A 22,360-nucleotide genomic window follows, 5' to 3' on the forward strand; every position below is an offset into this window, starting at 1 on the left:
TCCCTATTTGAACGAAGGCAAGCTTATGTAAACATTTTATTATATTAATCAAAGGCTTCGGCCGTTCATCGATTAAAAATTAAAAAAAGTTAGAATGATAGACTATATATATATACATATATATATATAAAATAATATTATTTTATTTTATTAATATATATAATAAGACAATTTAAGTGCATACTCAAAGAGTGTGTAAAATAAATTTTATACAATCTATTTATAATGAATTATAAAAGTAAAATAAATTACAATCTATTTATATTGAATTATAAAAGTAAATTAAAATGATTGCAATCTCTTTTAACTTGGGAACAACTAAAAAATCTTCAATGATTTTGTTTCTTTATGTGATTTGACGTTGACACAATGACAAAGAAGGTACAGGATGTGCATACCATATGATCCCATGTGGACGGCTTAAACAAGACACACTAAGGCTTGAATCCTAAGCTAAAAGTGTTAAATAGTCAAAGTTGACTTATTTTTCCAAGCTTAATTTCTACCTTAAAGTGTGTGATGTTTAAGGATGGCCCCATGCCATGGGATGGAGGCATCCAGCCACAAAATTTGTGGCTGAATAGTCACTGCCTTCGTATGGTGTGAGTGCCATAAATTTAAAGTTTTCAATTTCATTTTTCCACCCACTAACACATAGTTGAAAGCTACTGTGCTGCAGACATAAAATTCTTGTTGGAAATAGAGATGGAGTAACTGAGAGGGGAGGGGTGAATCAGTTACCACAAAAATAAATCCACAGATCCTTAGATGTCTTAAAATGTAGTTGCTACTGACACTCGGTAACCACACAAATAAATGTTGAAACTTGATTGATGTTCTGTTAAATTATTAAGCATTTAAAGTGATTAACATGCATGCATAAAGGAAATAACATGAACACAAGAGACACCAGATTTAACGTGGAAACCCAATATGGGAAAAACCACCAAGTAACTAGTCACCAATTTTCACTCTTCTAAAGTGAGCCCTGTTAAGAGCCAACCCTGTTAAAGGTTACAAAACACATTGTTAGGTGTGACCCTATTAGAGGATTTAATCACCCTATAAGGAGTGGCCTGGTTGGAGGTCTTAAGAACAATTCAATTGAATTGTCACCTTGTTAGAGGATTTACAAAATGGCTGTTAAACCAACTCTGTTAAAAGATTTTGAATCACTGTTACAATGATTAAAAAGCAACAATGAAGTGATCTGAAATATATGCAACTTATCTTTGTTGAATACAGATCTTTGTTATGCTTCACTAGATCCTTACTGATCAAATACAACTTTGCAGCTCCATAAGGATATCTAATCCTTCCACAAAATTCGCTCATATATTCAATATTCGCTCATTCCATTTACATCCATACATTCACACTCTTAGGCATCCACACTCTTACATCTTCATGAATTCACAACTTGACCTTTCCTATATACCTTACAGATTGTCAAGTCAGCTCAAATACAAGTTACAACAATTGAAAAACATTAAATCAGTCAGCTGCAAACATTGCACAAAACAATTAAACTTAATTCTTTAGAACAATAAAATTCTTCGCTGCCCGACCTAACTCAGTGACCACTGCTCCAGAATGGTTTTCCCAGTGTTAACCAAGTGAAGCTCGGTAAACACTGCAAACCTTGCAACTTCCTTCAGAGACCAAGTTAACTTGGTAAACACTAACCTTCCTTTGCTTACCGAGTGAGCTCGGTAAAAGCCGACTTTCTCTTCGATGACCGAGTGAACTCAGTAGACATTGACTTTCCCTTTGTTAACCTTGGGATCTCGGTTAACAATAACTTTTTGCTACAAAATCCTTTGATGCCCGAGTGAGCTCAGTAAGAGCTAACTTTCTTTTGTGTTGTTCAGGAATGTTCGATAGACATTGTAAATTTCTTTGCTGACCATTTGAGCTCGGTAGACTCTGTTTGATGGCTGATATGACATTTTTGTAACATCAAAGACAATACACAATTAACAATTGTATCCAACACTTCTATGGCAAAAAATGACATGGGTATTCTCATAAGATTTTCTCACAGCAAAAGAAAAAAGTCTCCAACTAGAGTAGTCCCAATCTATCCAAAGAGAAGCACAAAGAACATATTAATTTTATTACATTTTACAGTTTGAAATAAAGAATATATTAATTTTATTAGATTTTACAGTTTGAAATAGTCTAATAAACATATGTGCAAACTATAGATGCAGAGACAAGGTGTGTGAAGTATTTCACCGAATACCCTAAAGAAATCAAGGAAGCAACCACCCTGGTAGAATGTCTACATAACGTGGAAGCCAATACAAGGACATGAACTATTTTCTAGAATGCCTCCAATATATCTGTACTCATGGAAGATACAATTTTTTCCCAGCATTCCCGAGATGAGCATGATGCTGCTACGATGACTTTAAAACCTACAATAGCCAACCACCAAATCGTGGAATGCTCTCTTACAAATTTACAATAGTAGAAAATCAAGGAATTTTGTCAAATTTTATTGTTGCAACAGCTCTGTAAGATATTTACACGAATTGTGGAAGCATAGACAAGCATGCAAAGTATTTGAGCATGGACCTGAATGAAATTCGGTCTCATGGAATGCCTTATTGCAGGACATGGGAAATGAATCTTTCAAACTTATAAGATTTCTATTGCATGTGTCAAAATGGAAGAAGCTTTGATGGTAATGAGCATAGACCTATCCAGTTATGAAACATGTCTTACTTTCAACCTCAGCCATTTTTTGTCTTGGTAACCTCTCTAGATTTCATTATCAAGTGTTCCTTTAATTTTTATTTCAGTTTCACTTTCAAGATTTCTAGGTTCCTTTTTTTATTTATTTATACTATTATTATTATTATTTAATTAGTAATTTCTTATTTTACATTTGTCTTCTATATTTAATTTCTTGCATATTTTAATATTTTTTCTTTTATTTTTTATTTCTTTAACATGATAGATTATATTTAGCTAGACAATTATTAAATTTTTGGTAATGGAATCAAAATATTCTTATAGAACAATTAAATTTAGGATAACTCAATATCATATAATTTATTGCCCAAAAAATCATGTAGACTTTCCCTTCTTATATCCTCATTAGCATAATGAACTAGGTTACATAGTTAATACATTTTGTCATTTTCATCATTCCTCTTACTTCATACCTCTATTATTATTATGATAACCCATAAAGAGTTCTACATCTTGGATTTTTGGTACGTCATAATGTATATTGTTAAACTTGGTCTTATATTTGCTCTCAATTGAATTTCAACCATACAACGAATAAATATGCAATGCTCTTATAGCTAAAATATATGCTTTATCCATACTCGTAACCAAAATATTCATCCCTAGTCCATCCACAAACCATGTTTGTTCCACTAATATTTTATAGTATATAATTATTATCTTTCTAGGGATTTTCTCTAGTTCCTTGTTAGTGTGCTAGGTCTCTCAATATGTTTGATTATTGAAAATTTACTCATTAGGTGTTCTTCTTTACTATAACTTTTAAACTGAATTTAACTTCTTCTAAATGGGGAAAATATCAACCTTCTCATATTTTATTAGAATTTATTATTTCAGAATTGTTTCTTTCCACTCTAATATGAAAGTATTGGTTCCCTTCTTTACTACTAAGTCTTTCTTCCATAGGATTCTATTTTATAGATCAAATCAACTACATCTAGGTTTGCATGAAGAGGAAATCTTCCCATCTACTTTTATTTATGTTATGAGTTAACTATGAAATAAACCACTCAATTCATTACTTTTGTGTCAAGCTTCCTTCTAATTTTCTAACCACTATTTTAAATCATTAGTCACAATTTTTACTAATTCTTCTTTAGTTTTTGTTATCTTTTATATTTCATTTATATTAATTTAAATTTATACATTACTTAAATGGAAATTTATCAAATATAAGTCAATCAATCATTTCCATGATTTAAATGATTAGTATCTTCTATTGGGACATACTTTAATTTTTGCTAATATCCTTCTTAGGGTTTGATATTCTTTTTTAAAAATTAGAGTTATCTATTTAATATGCTAACATGAGTCTTATAACCAAATTAGTAGATCACAAGATATATAAGAAAATAAGATAACATTCAACAAATAAAATTATATTTAATTATTGTAATATTCAATGTATGAGATTCCATTGACATTTCACCTATCCAACTTATCATCATTATGGAGCACCGACTGGGAGGTCATACAAGGCACTTCAATCCATTCTACCTATCCCAAGATCACAAAATAAAAACCTTCATTTGGTCTCCTATCCCTTCTCAGGGTGTCTCTATCAACATGGCTTCGTAGCTCATTATAAATCTTTTTATTTATCATGTCTCTCAAAAATGAGATAGTCCAATGGATTAGAATCATAAAGAGAATTTTCATATATGTCATTTTTTCATTAGTAGATATAAATCCCATTGAATTCATATTATTCACTCTTAAACAACAAGGTGGATTATTCTACATCAAACACAAGTTAATACCTATTATATAATTCATTATAATATCTATCGTGCGACTATTAAATATAGGAACTATAGATAATACAGATATAGTGATTGAAATTATATCTTGATCAATTTTCTAAGTGATTTAATATTTTTAACTTTTGAAATTCCATTTTACCTTACTCCTTAAGGGAGATTTATATCCATTAAGAGATGCAATACTTGGAGAAAAAAATTCCTTTATGACTCAGTGTTATAGCTAATGGCACTTGTCCGGTTTCTATATATATATCCCTCTCTAACATAGTATATCATTAATCATCATTCTTAAAATATAATCACTATCTATAAAAAAGTATATCCATGATAATTTCCTTTTATTAATGATAGTTAATTCTTGAGCATGTACAAATGCTAACTATTAGTGTTGTTCATTGGGTCATGATTGACTTCCTTTTTCAAGATCTCTTTCCCTCAACGAATTTCAAGTTCCACATAACACCCTCTTCGGGTGGTTTGGGCTAGGAATTATTGCTTATATTTTGAATGACATGGAGGATAACTTTGGTAGTTATTATATTTCTCTCATTTTATTCCAATATGGCTTGATATTTTTTCTCCATGAAGATCCTCACTCCATTTCTCCTCTGTTTAGTCATGGTATTTTTTTGTGTGATGAGGTTAGTAGATGTGAGATTTTATCTCTCTCTTTCTAAACCATTTTGACTACTTTTATTATATTACATTAACTATTTCTCATAGTGTAGAAGAATTATGCACTGATACTACCAATTGTAATGTCCCCTACTAGAGCTTAACTTAAATTTTCCAAAAACTTATGTTTGAGGATTTGAACAATGCTTGAAGGTAGGAGTGGTCTCTTTAATAGGTAATATGAGTCTTGTAACCAAGTTAGTATTATGAGATACTTGTAAGAGATCAAGTCAACATTTCAAAAATATAATTTCAATTCATTATTGCATCATTCGATATATGGGGAGCTCCCATGATGTTTCATCAATCTAACTTATTATAATCATGGTACACTAGTCGGGAGGCCATACAAGGTTCCTCAAGTTATTTATGCTTATCCTAGGAGCATGGAATCACAACCTTCATCTAGCTTGCTAGCCTTCTTGGGGTATCTCTACCAATATGGAATTTTACTTACTTGCAATCCTTAATATGCACTATGTCTCGCTTCCAAAATGAGGTAGTCAAAAAGATCAAAATCATGAAGGGAGTCATTATGTGTTATATTGTTACTTGGAGGATATAAAGCCAATTAAAAGTATATGATGTGTATGTTAACAACAAGGTGTAATACTCTACATCATATCCAAGTTAATAATTATCAGTACAGTTCAGAATAATATCCATCATAGTGCTATTAAACATAGAAATGATAGATAATATAACTATAGTAACTAAAATCATATCTTGATCAATTTTCTTAGTGATTTGATATTTTCCCCTTCTACAATGCTTTTCTGCCTTTGTCCCTTATTGGGATTTATGTCCTTTAGTCTCTCTAAAGATGTATGATCCTTGGAAAAAGTCTTTCTTTGTCTCCATCATTATAGGTAATCATACCTAATAGGTTTTAATATAATCTAATTATTTTATTTTGATCATTTTAGAACCATAATATATCATTAATAATCATTTATGAAGTTTAATTATCATCTCTAACAAATCATATCCTAAATCATCATCTTTTAAATAAAATTATTGTCTTATATTAATGATAGTCAATCCTTGCATTGGTATGAATGTTGAAAATTGGTATTGGTATCAAATTCATTGTTCACAAGGTCATAATATTTATTGCTTACATATTCCCCCCCTTAAGTTATACACATTTTTGTGGAATCAATTGTCATCCTTTTAACTCAGTTTTATATTGGTGAAGCTTAGGACATCCCCCCTCAACCACCATCCTACAAAGAAAAAACTAAAAGAAATATGATATTTTGCAAAGATAGAAAAATTGTAGAAAAAATAATTACAAAAATGAATTACAATTTATTCAAGTATTTCATGCATACTTAAATTGATAATAATTAAAACCTTTACAAAGGTTGTGTTGGCATCCCTTAGGGTAAATATACTAAAAATAGAAAAAATACTATTCATTTTAACCCTTGAAAACTTGAATATGGTTAACACTATTTTATTGCAAAGGTAATACACAAACGTATGGCCATATGAATAAGCATAAGATTACACTTGTAGAGTAGCACTAGCAGATGAAGTGAGAGTTAAATAGGTTAGTTACATTTACAAAAACACATTTTCATTTTTAATATAGGATTAATATGATCTAGATTGATAGGTTACTAAATCAAGACAAAAAATCGAACCAAAATGTGTGTTATGTCACACTAATCATGTAGATGTTTTGAAATTTCTAAATTATTTTATTTTTTTGATATAAAGTTATATTTTTATTTTTAAGTTAGAATACATCAAAATCATCAATTTGAAACAAAAAAATTAATTTCAAAACCACCATAGCATTTTAAAACTTACTTTGGTGCCTATGAAATCACTATAATGACTTAATAACCATATTATCAATTGTGAGAGTGTTGAGAATGGTTCTAAGATCATTGGATTTCAAAAAATAATTCACAAAATGAGTGAAAATGATAAGATTTAGTGAAAATTTGTAAACGTGTTGGCACTAAGATTATTGGATTTCAAAAATTAATTAACAAAATGAGTGAAAAATGATAAGTTTTAGTGAAAAATTGTAAACTTGTTGGCACTTATAGATGACTGAACTAATCATATCCTTTTAGTTGTGAGAGAGTTGAGAATAGTTTTGAAATTATGACCTTTCCAAAAACTAATTTTAGGAAATGAGAACTAAAAGGATAAGTATTTTGATGAGAATTTGTAAACTTGTTGGCATTAAGAGATTGCAAAGATTCATTTTAACTTAATATAGAGTAGATATATTTGATTTTAATAAATGAAGTAAAGGTAAAATCTGATAATTTTTATAGGCTTACATATGTATAGTCATTATTCTTAGTGATGATAATGTTGGAATGGGTTGTGAGGATACCATTAGTGTTATCATTAAATATAGTGTTAAATATTATTTTTAGTTATTGGGTTCCCAACTAAGTCACATTATATATGCCCTATGTACAAGGAGAGTAAATATCATAGGATATAATCTAGCCCATAGTGAGCCAAGTGGTAGTTAAAATTTGATAAGTGGATTGCTTACTTTAAGGATTAGCCCAAATATGATCTCACTTTGGGGTTTTGGGAAGTGGAGGAGTAATCTCAATGATATGGTTTTAGGAAATGGGGGAACAATCTCATATAAATCAAGGATATGACCATTTCTAACATTTGAAAGTCATCTTAAGTATCCTCCCCACTTACCTCGTAGGAAATAAGGAATCAAGACAATTATTATATAAGTGAGATCTCATAGTCAATAAAGACATATAGGAACACATATAGTTGGAAAGTCAACATGCTAGCTCATACATACAAAGGTTAAAACATGATTTTGTAGCTAGGAATAGGGTTCCTTAACTTTCCTATGGTTATCATGGGGTGCTTACTTTATAATGTGTATCAAGGGGCCAAGGACAAGGATGCCCTATGACAATAATATGGAAAGATCTACTTTAGTTTTTAAAGTTTACAATTTGATCTTAACTTATACTTATACACACAATTATTGAGATATAGGAACATGATAAAATTTAAGGAAGGTGATGAAATCACTCACTTTACATGAAGCAATGTGATCTTGTGTTTTGATAAGTCAGAAACATTACTTCTTTATAGATAAGCAATAAGAGAGTTCCATCTAATAATATAGTCCCATAATTAAAAGAAAAATTATATCCTTATATATCTTGATAATATAATCCAATTTTCTAAATAATTAAAAAAAAATTACAGAAATTGAAACTATTATATATATATATATATGGAATTTAACTTTTTATACAATAAAGTTTGTAATGAGAAAAGTTATGGATTTTTTTTTTCTAATAACAATGGACCTACTTATCCAAATAAACCAAACATTTGAAGAAACTGTCATTGAGTGTTGATTGGTTCTATCAAACTTGATAGTACAAATCCTAGGTTGTAAATTATTCCTTATGACACACTACCTATTGTAATTATAAATACAAAGTTTCATGGTAATTTTTATAAATTAATAAGACCGCTGGAAAGAACACTCTATTGATTTCTATAAGTTGGTTTCATTACTTTTGAATAAAAGAGTCCAAAAAAATTCTTGCACAAAGAATTGTCCATTTCCTACTAGTATAGGAAAATGATTCATTAATTATCTAGATAAGAGTTTGATTTTCATAGGGACGAAAAAATTGAAGTAGCTCATCCATAAGAATAGATTTATTGGTGGCAATCTAACAAACAATAAGTGCCTTGTATTTTCTTCCACATTTTGTAGTGATGTCTATCATGATGGTTACAACTACTAAATCTTACAATGGGTATGCATAGTTTGTTCCAAATCTCCAATTTTCCCAGAGGCAAGGAAGATGTTGATAATGGGAGTGCCAACCTATTTCAAATCACATGTTTCTTCCCAAGGAAGGAGGGTGCTAGAAGGAGAGTTTGTTTTTAGACCTACAAATTGTATTAGCTTCAAAGCTTCTAGTCCTTAGAAAATTAAATTAGTTCCAAGTTGTGCAGAGTCTACGTACCTATTTGGAGTTTTTATACCTATCAATTACATTTTCTTGAAAGTTCCTAAAGCCTTCTCAACAAATCCAATTTTTGAATGCCTTGTAATTAGGGAATAAATGAGAATGGGTTTTTTGGAGGCATTCGGTGAAATACTTCATGCACGCTATCTCTGCATCTATAGTTTGCATAGATGTTTATCAAATAATTTCAAATTGTAAAATCTAATAAAATTATTAAATTCTTTGTGCTTCTTTTTGTACAGATTGGGACTACACTAGTTGGAGACTTATTTTTGTTGTGAGACAATCTTATGAGACTACCCATGTCATTTTTAGCCATAGAAGTTTATCTCTGTAGTGCGGTAGCTTTGAACTATGTGTCACTATGCAGAAAAATAAAATTCAAAACTTTAAACTTATCACACTCACACCAAACAAACCACTCACAATGAAGGGAAGAGGGATGTGTTATACTTGGGGCCCACCTCAAGCCACCAAAGCTTCTAGTCCTTAGAAAATAAAAAACTTCCAAGTTGTGCAGAGCCTACATACTTATTTGGAGTTTTTATACCTATCAATTACATTTCCTTGAAAGTTCCTAAAGCCTTCTCAACAAATCCATTTTTCAAAAGCCTTGCAATTAGGGAATAAACGAGAATAGATTTCTTGGAGGCATTCGGTTAAATACTTTACACACCTTGTCTCTGCATCTATAGTTTGCACATATGTTTATCAAATAATTTCAAATTGTAAAATCTAATAAACTTAATATATTCTTTGTGCTTCTTTTTGTATAGATTGGGACTACACTAGTTGGAGACTTATTTTTGCTATGAGACAATCTTATGAGACTACCCATGTCATTTTTGGCCATATAAGTTTATCTCTGCAGTGCGGTAGCTTTGAACTATGTGTCACTAGGTGAAAAAATAAAATTCAAAACTTTAAATTTACTACACTGAAAACAAAGAAATCACTCACGATGAAGGGAAGAGGGATGTGTTATAGTTTGGGTCCACCTCAAGCCACCCAAGTGGTCAATACTTTGAGTGTGTTGACTAAGCCCTACCTTGTTGCACCTCCTAGCACAACAGTTCAAGTAATTGGTGAGTTGTACATATTTAGTTGCAATTGACATAAGGAGTATAGTTTACAAATATTTCAATTTTCAAATGTAACCATTAAAAAGTATTTTACAAAAAATCATATAGATATCATACATAGATCTATTATCACATTTTGTTATTATGGCATGCAAGACCTGAAAAATCTACCATGTTATAAGAATGTTCATCCAAAGAACATTCATGTGTTGTAAGGGTTTACATTCATTATTTACTTGACTGATGATTGTTTGCAAATTCTCATATATGGTTGATGAGCATTGATTTAGTCATACTTTGGCATCTTTGATTGGGTAATAGAGTTATTTATTATTTGAGCATGCACATTGCTTAAGATTTCATCTATTTTCTTAAGGTTGTTTGAATAGGGAAGTTATAAGATTTACCTTCTTTAATATTTTTAGAGAAAAAAAAGATAGAAAATGATTGTCAATCCCCTTGCAATCATAGAAATGCAATGTTCTGATATGAAATCACATGCACTAGCATTGTACCATCATGTTGTGGTGTCTAGGTCTTGGCTCTTGATTTAACAAGATTTGAACTACCTAATGATAACAGCAAATATGTTTAAGTAAAGGGGGAGTATGTAGTAGGATTATGGGGGAGAGAGAGAGAGAGAGAGAGAGAGAGAGAGAGAGAGAGAGAGAGAGAGAGAGAGAGAGAGAGAGAGAGAGAGAGAGAGTGGTAGGGAAGAGGGAAATAAGGAAAATAGGGAGAGAGCAAGATAGAGGGAAAGAGATGAGAGATCAATCTTACATAAAAGAGAGAGGTTGTGTATGGTATATTTATGGGGGAGAGGCCAAGAGGTAGGTGGAAATGAGAGAGAGAGAGAGAGAGAGAGAGAGAGAGAGAGAGAGAGAGAGAGAGAGAGAGAGAGAGCGCTACGGGTTTCGGGGGCAACGCCCCCACAGGGGTTTTCGAGGCCAAGGTCCCCGAAGCCAAAAATGTCCTTATATTGTAAAAGGCATCAGCTACTATTTTTCCTATTAGATGACTTATTCTAACCCTAATTTTGTAAGCGACAAAAGCTTGTATAAAAAGGCTTAGGGTTAGGGATTTCATCAATGTAATGGTGATATTGTAGCTTCTTGTGGTGGTATTGAGCTATAAGGGATTATGGATTGTAATCACCAGATAATAATAATATTGGACCTACTGTTGGTGGACGTAGCCCAGGGATTGGGTGAACCATGTTAAATCTTGGTGTCTTGCGTTCTCTTTTATGTGATCTACTATTTTTTGGTATTGGTTATATTTGCATATAACTGTTATTTCTGTCTGAAGTTAATCCTAACAGAGAGGTTATGAGATAGAGAGATATATAGGTTAGGGGTTAGAGAGAGATAAGGGTTAGTGGTTAGGAGCTAGATAGATAGATAGGGGTTAGAGGGAGGTTAGGGGTTAGGAACTAGAACTAGAGAGAGATAGGGGATAGGGGTTAGGGATTAGGAGTTGCTAATAGAGAGATAGGAGGGGAGGGTTAGGGGTTAGTGAGAGAGAAAGAGGAGTTAGGGGTTAGGAGTTGGAGATAGATAGAGAGGGGTTGGGGGTTAGAGAGAGAGAGAGAGAGAGAGAGAGAGAGAGAGAGAGAGAGAGGTGTTAGGGGATGGGACCTAAAGAGAGAGAGGTTAGGGGTTAATGAGAGATATTATAGGGGTTAGGATCTAGAGAGGGCTAGGGGTTAGGGGCTAGAATGAGGTTAGAGGTTAGGAGATAGAGAGAGATACAGATTAGGGGTTAGAGAGAGAGAGAGAGAGATAAGGGTTAGGGATTAGGAGCTAGATAGATCTAGATATGGGTTAGATAGAGGTTAGGGGTTAGGAACTAGATCTAGAGAGAGATAGGGGTTAGGGGTTAAGGATTAGGGGTACTCATAGAGAGATAGGAGAGGAAGGTTAGGGGTTAGTGAGAGAGAAAGAGGAGGTGGGGGGTAGGAGTTGGAGATAGAGAGAAAGCATTCAAGGGTTAGCAATTTGTGTATGTGTGTGTGTGTGTGTGTGTGTGTGTGTGAGAGAGAGAGAGAGAGAGAGAGAGAGAGAGAGGTTAGGGGTTAATGAGAGAGATTATAGGGGTTAGGATCTAGAGAGGGCTAGAGGTTAGGGGCTAGAGGTTAGGAGATAGAGAGAGAGATATATGGGTTAGGGGTTAGACAGAGATAAGGGTTAGGGGTTACCGATAGAGAGATAGGATGGGAAGGTTAGGGGTTAGTGAGAGAGAAAGAGGAGTTGGGGGTTAGGAGTTGGAGAGCGATTTGTGTGTGTGTGTGTGTGTGTGTGTGTATGAGAGAGAGAGAGAGAAAGAGAGAGAGAGAGAGAGAGAGAGAGAGAGAGAGAGAGAGAGAGAGAGAGAGAGAGAGAGAGAGAGAGAGGTTAGGGGTTAGGATCTAGAGAGGGCTAGGGGTTAGGGGCTAGAGAGATGTTAGAGGTTAGGAGATAGAGAGAGAGAGATATGGGTTAGGGGTTAGAAAAAGATAAGGGTTAGGGGTTACCGATAGAGAGATAGGATGGGAAGGTTAGGGGTTAGTGAGAGAGAAAAAGGAGTTGGGGTTAGGAGTTGGAGAAAAATTTGTGTGTGTGTGTGTGTGTGTGTGTGTGTGAGAGAGAGAGAGAGAGAGAGAGAGAGAGAGAGAGAGAGAGAGAGAGAGGATCTTGGAAGGAGTGAGTGTGTGTTAGGATGATGGGGTAGAGAGGTTGGGGAGATGAAGAGAGGGGGGGAGTGAGATACACGTAAAGAAAGAGGGGAAAGGGATTTTGGAGGAAACATAGAGTGTATGGTAGGATGATGGGGGAGATATAGAGAGAGGTCGGAGAGAGGAAGACAGGGAGAGAGTTATGGAGAAGAGGGAGGGAGGGATTTTGAATAGGGAGACATGGCTTATGAAATAGAAGGATGACATGATCAAAGAATTATAATATTTAATCTAGAGTTTTTAATTTAGGCTTAGGTTTTTAATCAAATAATCTTTACCTAAGAAGAAGATAGTGAAGAAGACTAGTACTGCAGAATTAAATTGTGTTGGCTAATTGTTGTTGAAAAGGCTCGAATGAAGGAATTTGTCATCACAGAGGAAGACACATAATCAAGAAAGGATCAAAAATTATATTTTATTATGTTTGGGAAATTTATTTGATCTGATTAAGTAGGATAGTGTAAACTACATATCATTTGTTAGTTGGTTCTCTCTAATAATTGTGACAGTTAAATTCCTTAATCAGGTGACCCTAAAAGGTCTATTATAAATCCTCTAACAATGTGGCATTCTCAAAAGAGTGTTTAAAACCTTCTAACAAGGTTTCTCCTAATAGCCTGGTATAAGACTTTAATAGGTCTCAAGTGAAATCCCTTAATCAAGTAGCAATTAATAGTGCTTTTATAACTCTTAATCAGATAGGCTCCTAATAAAGCATATTCTAGAAGAGTACAAATATTTTTGTCATCATTCTAACATCGTGGTTTTCACCCTAATTGGGTTTCTACAAGATATATTTGTTGTTATTACTGTGTGGATGTTTTAATAGGTAAAAATTATTTTATAGTGTAAAAATTATAAGGGTTAAAGCTTAAGGTTATTGTTAGGATTATCATTTAGGGTTCATGATTAGGATTATAGTTATTATTGAAATTTGGGTTAGGTTTATATGATGGATAATATAATGGGTGATGATTATGGTCTATGGTTTATGATAATTATTATAGTTAGGATTGGGGTTTTTATCAGGGTTAGGGTTAGGGTTAGGGATAGGAGAGTTTTTTATATTTATGTGATGGTTAGACTTGGTTTTGGGTTTGGGTTATGATTTTGTTTGGGATTCATATTATGGTTAGGGTTAGGGTTTAAGGTTTAGGTTAGGTTTTAGGATTAGGGTTAGGATAAGAATTCATATGGTTAGGAGTAGGAGTAGGGTTAGAATTAGGGTTCAAGGTTGGATTATGGTCAGGGATAATGTGAGTTTATAAATAGAGGTAATATTTTAAGATAAATCTTTTGTTAGGGTGAGGGTTCAATCAGAGTTAATGTGACAATTGAAGAAAGAATTGAGTTAGTATTATAATTTTGTCAAGTTTAATAGTGTTCAGATTTAACCTGGGAGAATTAGTGTTAAGATTTAATGCCAACAACAACTATCAATATTAATACAACACATAAAATAATGATTAAAATACCTTCAATCAAAAAAATACTTAGGGAATAAAATCACACCTCCTGCATAAGACTAAAATACAAATCAACTCAAATAGCTTATTAATATAAAATAAATTAATATAATGAAAAATAAAAAAACAACATGTGAAATTAATTCATAAATTATAATCATAAGTAAAACCTAATCATATTTCTAATTGAATAATAATATGAAATTTCTTTAAATGATAATCCTTATTATAATTATAAACTTAAACCTAATTTTAATTATATTCTTTTGGAACTCTAACTCATTTTAATCTTATGTTGATTTGTCATGTTTGATATATGATTGGATGCCCCATTCAATCTTTTAGGTCATTTTTACTCTTCTTCTTACCTAGCATCCCCCACTCAATTGTATATACATGAGGAAACATTCCTAAATTTTAGTAAAAATAGAGCATGGTTTTGTAAATAAATATTTTTCCTTGTGTCAAAATTTATAATTATACATTTTAAGAGTAAAGGAATACAAATTATAGTTTTAACAAAATTTTTAATATTATACAACATTTCTAATGGTTATATAATTTGAGACCTTTTTTAAAGCATATATTAACTGGAATAAATATTATTCAATGTGCAATTCTACTATTTAAAAAAAATGGTATTTATTTGTATTCTCAATAATCTCATATATTGAATTTATTATATTATTCATATTTAGTGTGAGATATTATTTAGTTTTCACAAATATAAGGTTGAATGTACTTGTTTTGAACTCAACACATATAATTTTTTAACAATATTATATTTTCCTGGTTAGAATTTTAGGAACTTTAACAAAGAATCAACTTTTTTTTATTAAACTCATTAACATATCAAAAATATATAATTAAACTTTTTAACAATTACATTTTTTAGATTTGATATTCTAAATTTATTTATTTTAAAAATATTGAACTTCTAATATTTTGTATAAAATATATATTTATAGATAAAAAAGAAAATTTTAAGTAGTTTAGTTTTTTAATATTATATGTCTAACTTTTAGTTATTATAATGTATGATAGATTGACATATTATTATATAGTACTTCATTAAGTCATTTTATTAATAGTTTTATTAAAGCACTATAATATTTTTAAAGATATTTAAATAAATTAGTTTAACTTATGTATCTTAAAAATCTAGAAAATAGACTATCTATTCAATGTCTTTTATATTATTATATTAGTATTTCTAGCATTGGTCAGTTTCTTTTAAATTATTAGATCATAGCTCCTACCATATTTACATCATTATTTTTAACATATTAAAGTAATTTATACCTAAAAAAATTAAAGACACAAATTATGTTATTCTTTTGAATTAAAAAAAAAATTCTTAAAATAATTTTTAATAGAAAAAATATGTAACAAATCTGAACAAATAAATTTTATAAAAATAATATAATAATAACATTTTATGAAATATTTTATCATTCTAAATAGAAATCAAATCTATATTAAGAAAAAATGCACTCCTCAATTTCTCCAAGCGGGAGAAACAATTTTAAAAAATCAAAGCGGGAGAAATAATTTTGAAAACTTAAACACAACTCTACTTTCACATGCTTGTCAGTGCAATTTGATTCTCTGCAACTGTAATAATAATTTGCAGGTCAAGTAAAGGGGATTAACAAACGGGAAGATAATGGATTGAAGTGGGCCCTCCAAGCTATTCCAACATATATGATTTGCATTGTATGTATGGGCGTCAGGCTTGGAATTTGATAGTTGTGTTGGTCATTTTAGCACTTTTGGGCCGTATATGACATGTTGAAAATTTGTTAGACCATATGAGTTGATAGGCTAAATTTCTAGAAAGCCGTCAATATGACATATAAATTTATTACTAACCATCAATATTTATTATAAGACACTCAATATTTTACTTAATAATATACATAATGTGATTTTATTTATTTTATATATATATATATAAACAATCTTATTATATAATATATATGTTTCTATAATAAAATTATTTCTATATATATTTTTATTTTTATTATTATACATTTATAATCATTTAGGATCTTGCTAAAATAGAATAGAATTTGTTTCCCTAAATTAGTTAGAGTAATTCACAATATTATTATGTAATATATTTTAATCGCTAAACAATGGAAGCATAGATCAATTATTGTTATTTATTTTAATTAATTATTTTTATATGTTAAGCGAATTCGAACCCAAGACCTCTCCAAATGAGAAGCTCACAAGTTACCATTGTGTTGTAAGCTCTTGCCTATATTTATTTTTATATTATTTGTTATATATTTATATTAATTTGAAGTTCTAAAGTTAGAAACTTGCTCATTTTATTTGAGATGTTTTAAATATTACCAGTTTGAAAGTCTATGTTCATAAAGACTTTTTATACGTTACTAATTTATATTTATTATTTTCTAATTTATAAAATATTTAAATTTATAAAGATTTGTTTAACTTTTTTTAAACCAAAAAAATCGACAACCAATTTTTCTAAAATGAAAGGCATTAAAATAAGTTATCCGTCATTAAAAAATCATATGACAGGTAGGGGTGAACATCAAATTTCAGACCAAATGGGCATGTTTTTTTTTTTCTGTCTACCATGTCACATTTAGCATCATAGATGACTATGGTGATTCCTATAAGTGTTATATAATATATTTTGCCCTCATGCTGGACAAACAATGATAGGATAATTGGCAAGCACAACATATGCATGTCCTAGTACAATGAATTTGTTCGGTTTGAAATTTGATTTACATTGTTTGTAATTTGTAGAGTTTGTATACGAATAAACCTTCACTTTTCTAGTGAGCTATGTACGTCTAAACCATGGCTAGGGCAAAACAGGTTTGCACACTCCTCGTGCATTGTCGACCTTCAATACTATTCACATTTTTGGATGTTTCCATGGTATTCTCTTCTCACACGGCACGTCAAACTGACACTTAGTATTACTCGTAAGGCTGGGATTCTACACCTTATCTAAAATATTAACAAAAACGCTCCTGTGTAGAATACCAGGCACAAGGAAGGTCAGCACAGCCATGAATACCCTGCAAAAAGCCCACGTTATACTCGTGACGTTTCCTGCAATGGGTCATTGCATTCCGTCAAACTGACACTTAGTATTACTCGTAAGGCTGGGATTCTACACCTTATCTAAAATATTAACAAAAACGCTCCTGTGTAGAATACCAGGCACAAGGAAGGTCAGCACAGCCATGAATACCCTGCAAAAAGCCCACGTTATACTCGTGACGTTTCCTGCAATGGGTCATTGCATTCCATCTCTAGACTTAGCAAAAATGCTCGCTTCACACTCTCTCACCGTCAGCTTTGTCACCACTCGCACAATAGAGCACCGTCGACGAGGTCTCGTGGAAGAATCCGACAAGCTCTCTGCTCATCAGGATATTCAGCTGGTCGGCCTAAGTCCTCTCGACGCCATTCAAGGTCTGCCCAAGGGATTCGAAAGTATGGATCTTATGCCACGTGCATCTTCACTCTCCGTTATTTCACTCGTCGAGGGGCTTCGTGAGCCAATCGATCAATGGCTCGAAGAACAGGGGAGTCGTCGACCGGTGTGTATAATCAGCGACTTATTCGTCGACTGGACTGTTCAGTCCGCCAAGAGATTTGAAACAATTAGAGTCAGTTTTGCTCCGTGTGGGGCTTTTGGAACATCGGTATTCCACGCCATCTGCCGCACCATAACCACTGGTACGCTGCGCAAGGAGGGCGATTGTGTTATAATCGATGATATTTGTCATCTCCAGTGAAATTTACCAAGGAACAGATGCCTCAGAGATTTCTCCAGCCAGATCGAGAGAATCTAAAGTTTTTAATTGGGAAGATGCACTCGATTGGAGACTGCTGGGGAATGCTCGTCAACACGTTCGAGGATGTCGAGCCTCGTTATCTGCAGCACTTGAAAAACATATTAAACGGGAAGCCCGTTTTGTCTGTCGGTCCCGTGGTTCCTTTGGGCTGCATTACTAATACCCGAGGGAAAAAACCGGACATTAGCGAGCAAAAGTTGACGCAACGGCTAGACTCTCAAAGCCCCAATTCGGTTTTGTATGTTTCGTTTGGAAGCCAGGCGTTTCTTTCGCCAGAGCAAACAAGGGCTCTGGCCAGGGGTCTTGAAGGGGGCCAAACGTCTTTCGTTTGGTCTATTAAGGTTTCCCCAGAGATTACTTTATCTGCCGAATTGAGCAGAGAAGAATTATGCGCTTCCTACCTTCCAGATGGATTCATGGAGAGAGTTAAGGGGTTGGTCATATGGGGATGGGCACCGCAGCTTGTCATTTTGTCCCACCCATCTGTTGGTGGGTTCATGAGTCACTTCGGGTGGAATTCGACTCTGGAAAGCACTTTGATGGGCGTACCGATGGTCACATGGCCGATGTTCGGAGAGCAGCATTTCAACTCTAAGCTGGTCACTGAAGAACTCTGCATTGGCGTCCAGTTTTGCCAAGAGAGGGATACGATTCCTTGTGAAGAGAAGGTGGGGAAATGTGTAAGGCTTGTCCTCGGTAGCGACGAAGGTAAAGAGATGAGAAATCGTGCTGTCAAATTTCAGATAATGGCTAAACAATCTGTCGGAGCAGAAGGATCCTCGACCCTGAATTTAGAAACTTTTGCGAATGCGATGCATAAGCTCATGGATTGTAAGGCTGAGGGTGGATATGATGTAAGCATCTGATGTATTATTCAGAAGTTACGTTTAATTCAATCAACTTCCTTTTAGTAACCCATATTTCACGGTAACTTATCACTTGATTCCTAACTTGCATTGAAACTCTTTATGAATATTCTATTATGTGTTTTTAAACTCTAGGAAAAGCATATGTGCAAAACTTTTAAATTTCGTACATTTCACGTTGCATAAAGTGCCCATAACACAGCTATGTCGCTGTGAAGAGCAATCAGTATAAGCGAGATGTGGTTCAACTCCACTTAAAAGACAGTGGGACACAATGATCCTTTTTGTTTGTTGGCCTTAGCTCCTCGTAATCAAATACTTAGAAAAAGATGTTGCTCACATTTTCGAGCTGAGCTGAGGTGAGGTGATGATGGAATCTTTAATTATTGTTATTTATTTAGTTTCATTTTAATTTTCTTTTACTTCGTACTTAATATTTTAAGAGAAGTGGAAATAGTCACATTGTGATATTGCTATCAGTATTTAATTAGGATGGGTGACCTCCCAAGAAGTTCCGGTGCTTCACCCCTGTGAGCATTACCTAGATCCAATGAGTGCTAAGTGTTCCATTTATTCTCATGAGAGATGGATTCATGTTGAATCACTACTCATGAAATATGGGTCAATGAGTTTGACTCAAAATCGCACAGTTAAAACCTGATAGCAATATAACAATTTGACTTCTTGTGGAAATTATCTCCTACTTATCAATAGTAACATTTCAAAGTTTAAATAATAAAAAATTTAAATAAATAATGATAAATGCAAGTCGTAATTATTTAGTTTTATAAATTTATATTATATTTACTAAATTATGTAATTAAAGTATCATTAAAATTTTGATTTTAAATAAGTTTGTACTTTTTTAAGTGGGTGACTACTTAATTTTCAATAAATTTGAACTTTTTGAAATTAGTGACTTGTAGTCTTAGAAGGAGAAATCACTAAATGGAGGTGAAGAAAGTTTTCTCTATCTAGCCATCTAGAATCCTTAGTTGTAGATTAATAGAGAAGTTGAATGTTAATAGGAAGAGTGAGATAAGGATGAACACTATAGTCATCATTGCTAGATTAGGAAATGTGAGATCATTCTATCATGTCAATGCCATCATTGAATGAATTAGTCCTTAATGGGAGGAGGAAGGGAAGCTTGTGAAACTTTGGGAACAATATAAGGAGAATTTCTCCAATGATCAACTAGCACAAAAAGGTAGGCAACTTCAAGTGTATTTTTATTAACTTGCACTTGTATCTACATTGATAGAAATTACAATCTTATGTTACTAGCCATCACAATTAAACATAAAACAATTAAAATGAATCTACAAGATACACATTCATACAATATCAATATATACATGGAAAAACACTCGTTGATTAAAAAAATTCTATCAAATATAATTTATTATTTACACACTTACAAAAATTGTCTTAATAAATTATAGATAAAACTTATAAATATCACTCGATTGAATAAATCTCAATTCATTTTAGACAGAAGAAACAATTAGCAAATCACACTTGTAACTCTACATATGACAAAACCCACATGACTCCACATATCTTGCATGCAATATTATGTAAGTTTTACAATTTTGTATGATTAGTACACAAAATTAAATCTTTGTAAACTCTTTTTCTCAAACAATTTAATCCTTATTGTGGTGCATATACTATTTTCATTGACCACTTTATGAACGATTTAAATTTTTATTTTTTTGAGTAACTAATTTATTTCTTCAAATTTATCAATAATCCAAATTATTTCATTTTGTCAATACATCTATATTTTGAACTTTTTAAACAAATATATATAATTGAATTATGAGAAAATAATTTTTTTTTAACAAATATAATCTTATATATTTAAATTTATGAATATATCTAAACTTTATTAATTTTTACAAAAAAAATTAGTATAGCTCATTACTAAAAAACTTTGCCACATAAATTTACTTATTAGATTCAACAATATTTTATGACATTTTTTAAGGGTTTCTTAGAGTTATTATTATCTTCTAATCACTTGCTTCAATTGTGATTTATAATGCATTTGGTAAGTTTAGTTCTTTAGATTAACTTTGTCTACCTAAATAGATGTAACTATTAAATAGGAGAGAAATAATTTATTTAAAGCAATACAAAATAATCTAGTAGGTTGTATCTAACTTTCAAATAAAAACCAATCTTTAGGTTTCATGATTTATACTAAGCCATTGAACACAAACTAGAATTACCAACAATTTATAAATTTTAGGATTATAATTTAGATACTATCTTTTTCCATTTCGAAAGTAACAATAATAACAATTAAAAAAAAAGAAAATGTTGTGATTGTTAAAATTCAAACATGAAGATCTAAGAATTATTCTTTTGAAACTACACATAAGCTCTTTGTAGCATGGTGGACATCTTATTCTAAACTTTTAGATCCAATGGCAATCACCAAAATATATTTATAAAATAAAACTTAAGACATTCATTTTTCACAAATTCTAAACTCTAGGCCTCCACCCCAAAGTTTCAATATCAACCATTGTGTTTAATGCAAGCTAAGTATAACAGTTAACTAATTTAAAATATACATTAATAACAAGACAGTGTATGCCACTTTTTTTATTTAATAAAAAATATATTGAAAATCTAACTAATATTATTATTATTTGTGCGATCTTTGTCATAAAAAGCTTTTGTCGTCCATGTAAGCCTTCCACGGCAGGCGTAGGAAGGGCAAACAGACGGATGTCGAGGTCATCGTTCACAGCTTGATGGAGATGTTCTTGCAGCAGACAGACGTTAGCAGGCGTTGTGACATAAGTGAAGGCAAGGCCGTTGGAAGCGAGGAGCTTAGCGAGGTCGAGAAAAGGAATGAGGTGACCAAGTGCATGATATGGCACTGCCACAACATGAGGCTTCTCCAACACACTCATCTTCGCTGGCCACACCAAACTGCAAAAACGAAGTCTGTAAGATGATAAACTTCGGGTAGCTGTCGTGAAATAATCAATTTTGGCTTTGGTTCTTCTTTCGTCATGCGTGACGATTTCGATGACAGTGATGAGGGCACTAATGACGTGTGGGTCGGGTGTTTGACTGACGATTGCCGCTTACTTCAAACTCTGCTGATGCGACCGAAATGGTTTTTTCTTTGGTAGGTCCCGATTTTGTTGTCGGTGTTTGTAG

The 22,360-nt window shown here is 32.2% G+C and overlaps 1 pseudogene; it reads left to right on the top strand.

Moving 5' to 3' along the window:
• The first annotated feature begins 17,494 nt into the window (after nt 1-17,494).
• On the top strand, nt 17,495-19,229 carry LOC149579784 (scopoletin glucosyltransferase-like; annotated as a pseudogene).
• The last annotated feature ends 3,131 nt before the right edge of the window (nt 19,230-22,360 follow it).

Source organism: Cupressus sempervirens, chromosome 1, assembly GCF_028749045.1.
Source record: "Cupressus sempervirens isolate cs-2001-9-10 chromosome 1, ASM2874904v1, whole genome shotgun sequence".
In the NCBI taxonomy this organism is placed as follows: Eukaryota; Viridiplantae; Streptophyta; class Pinopsida; order Cupressales; family Cupressaceae; genus Cupressus; species Cupressus sempervirens.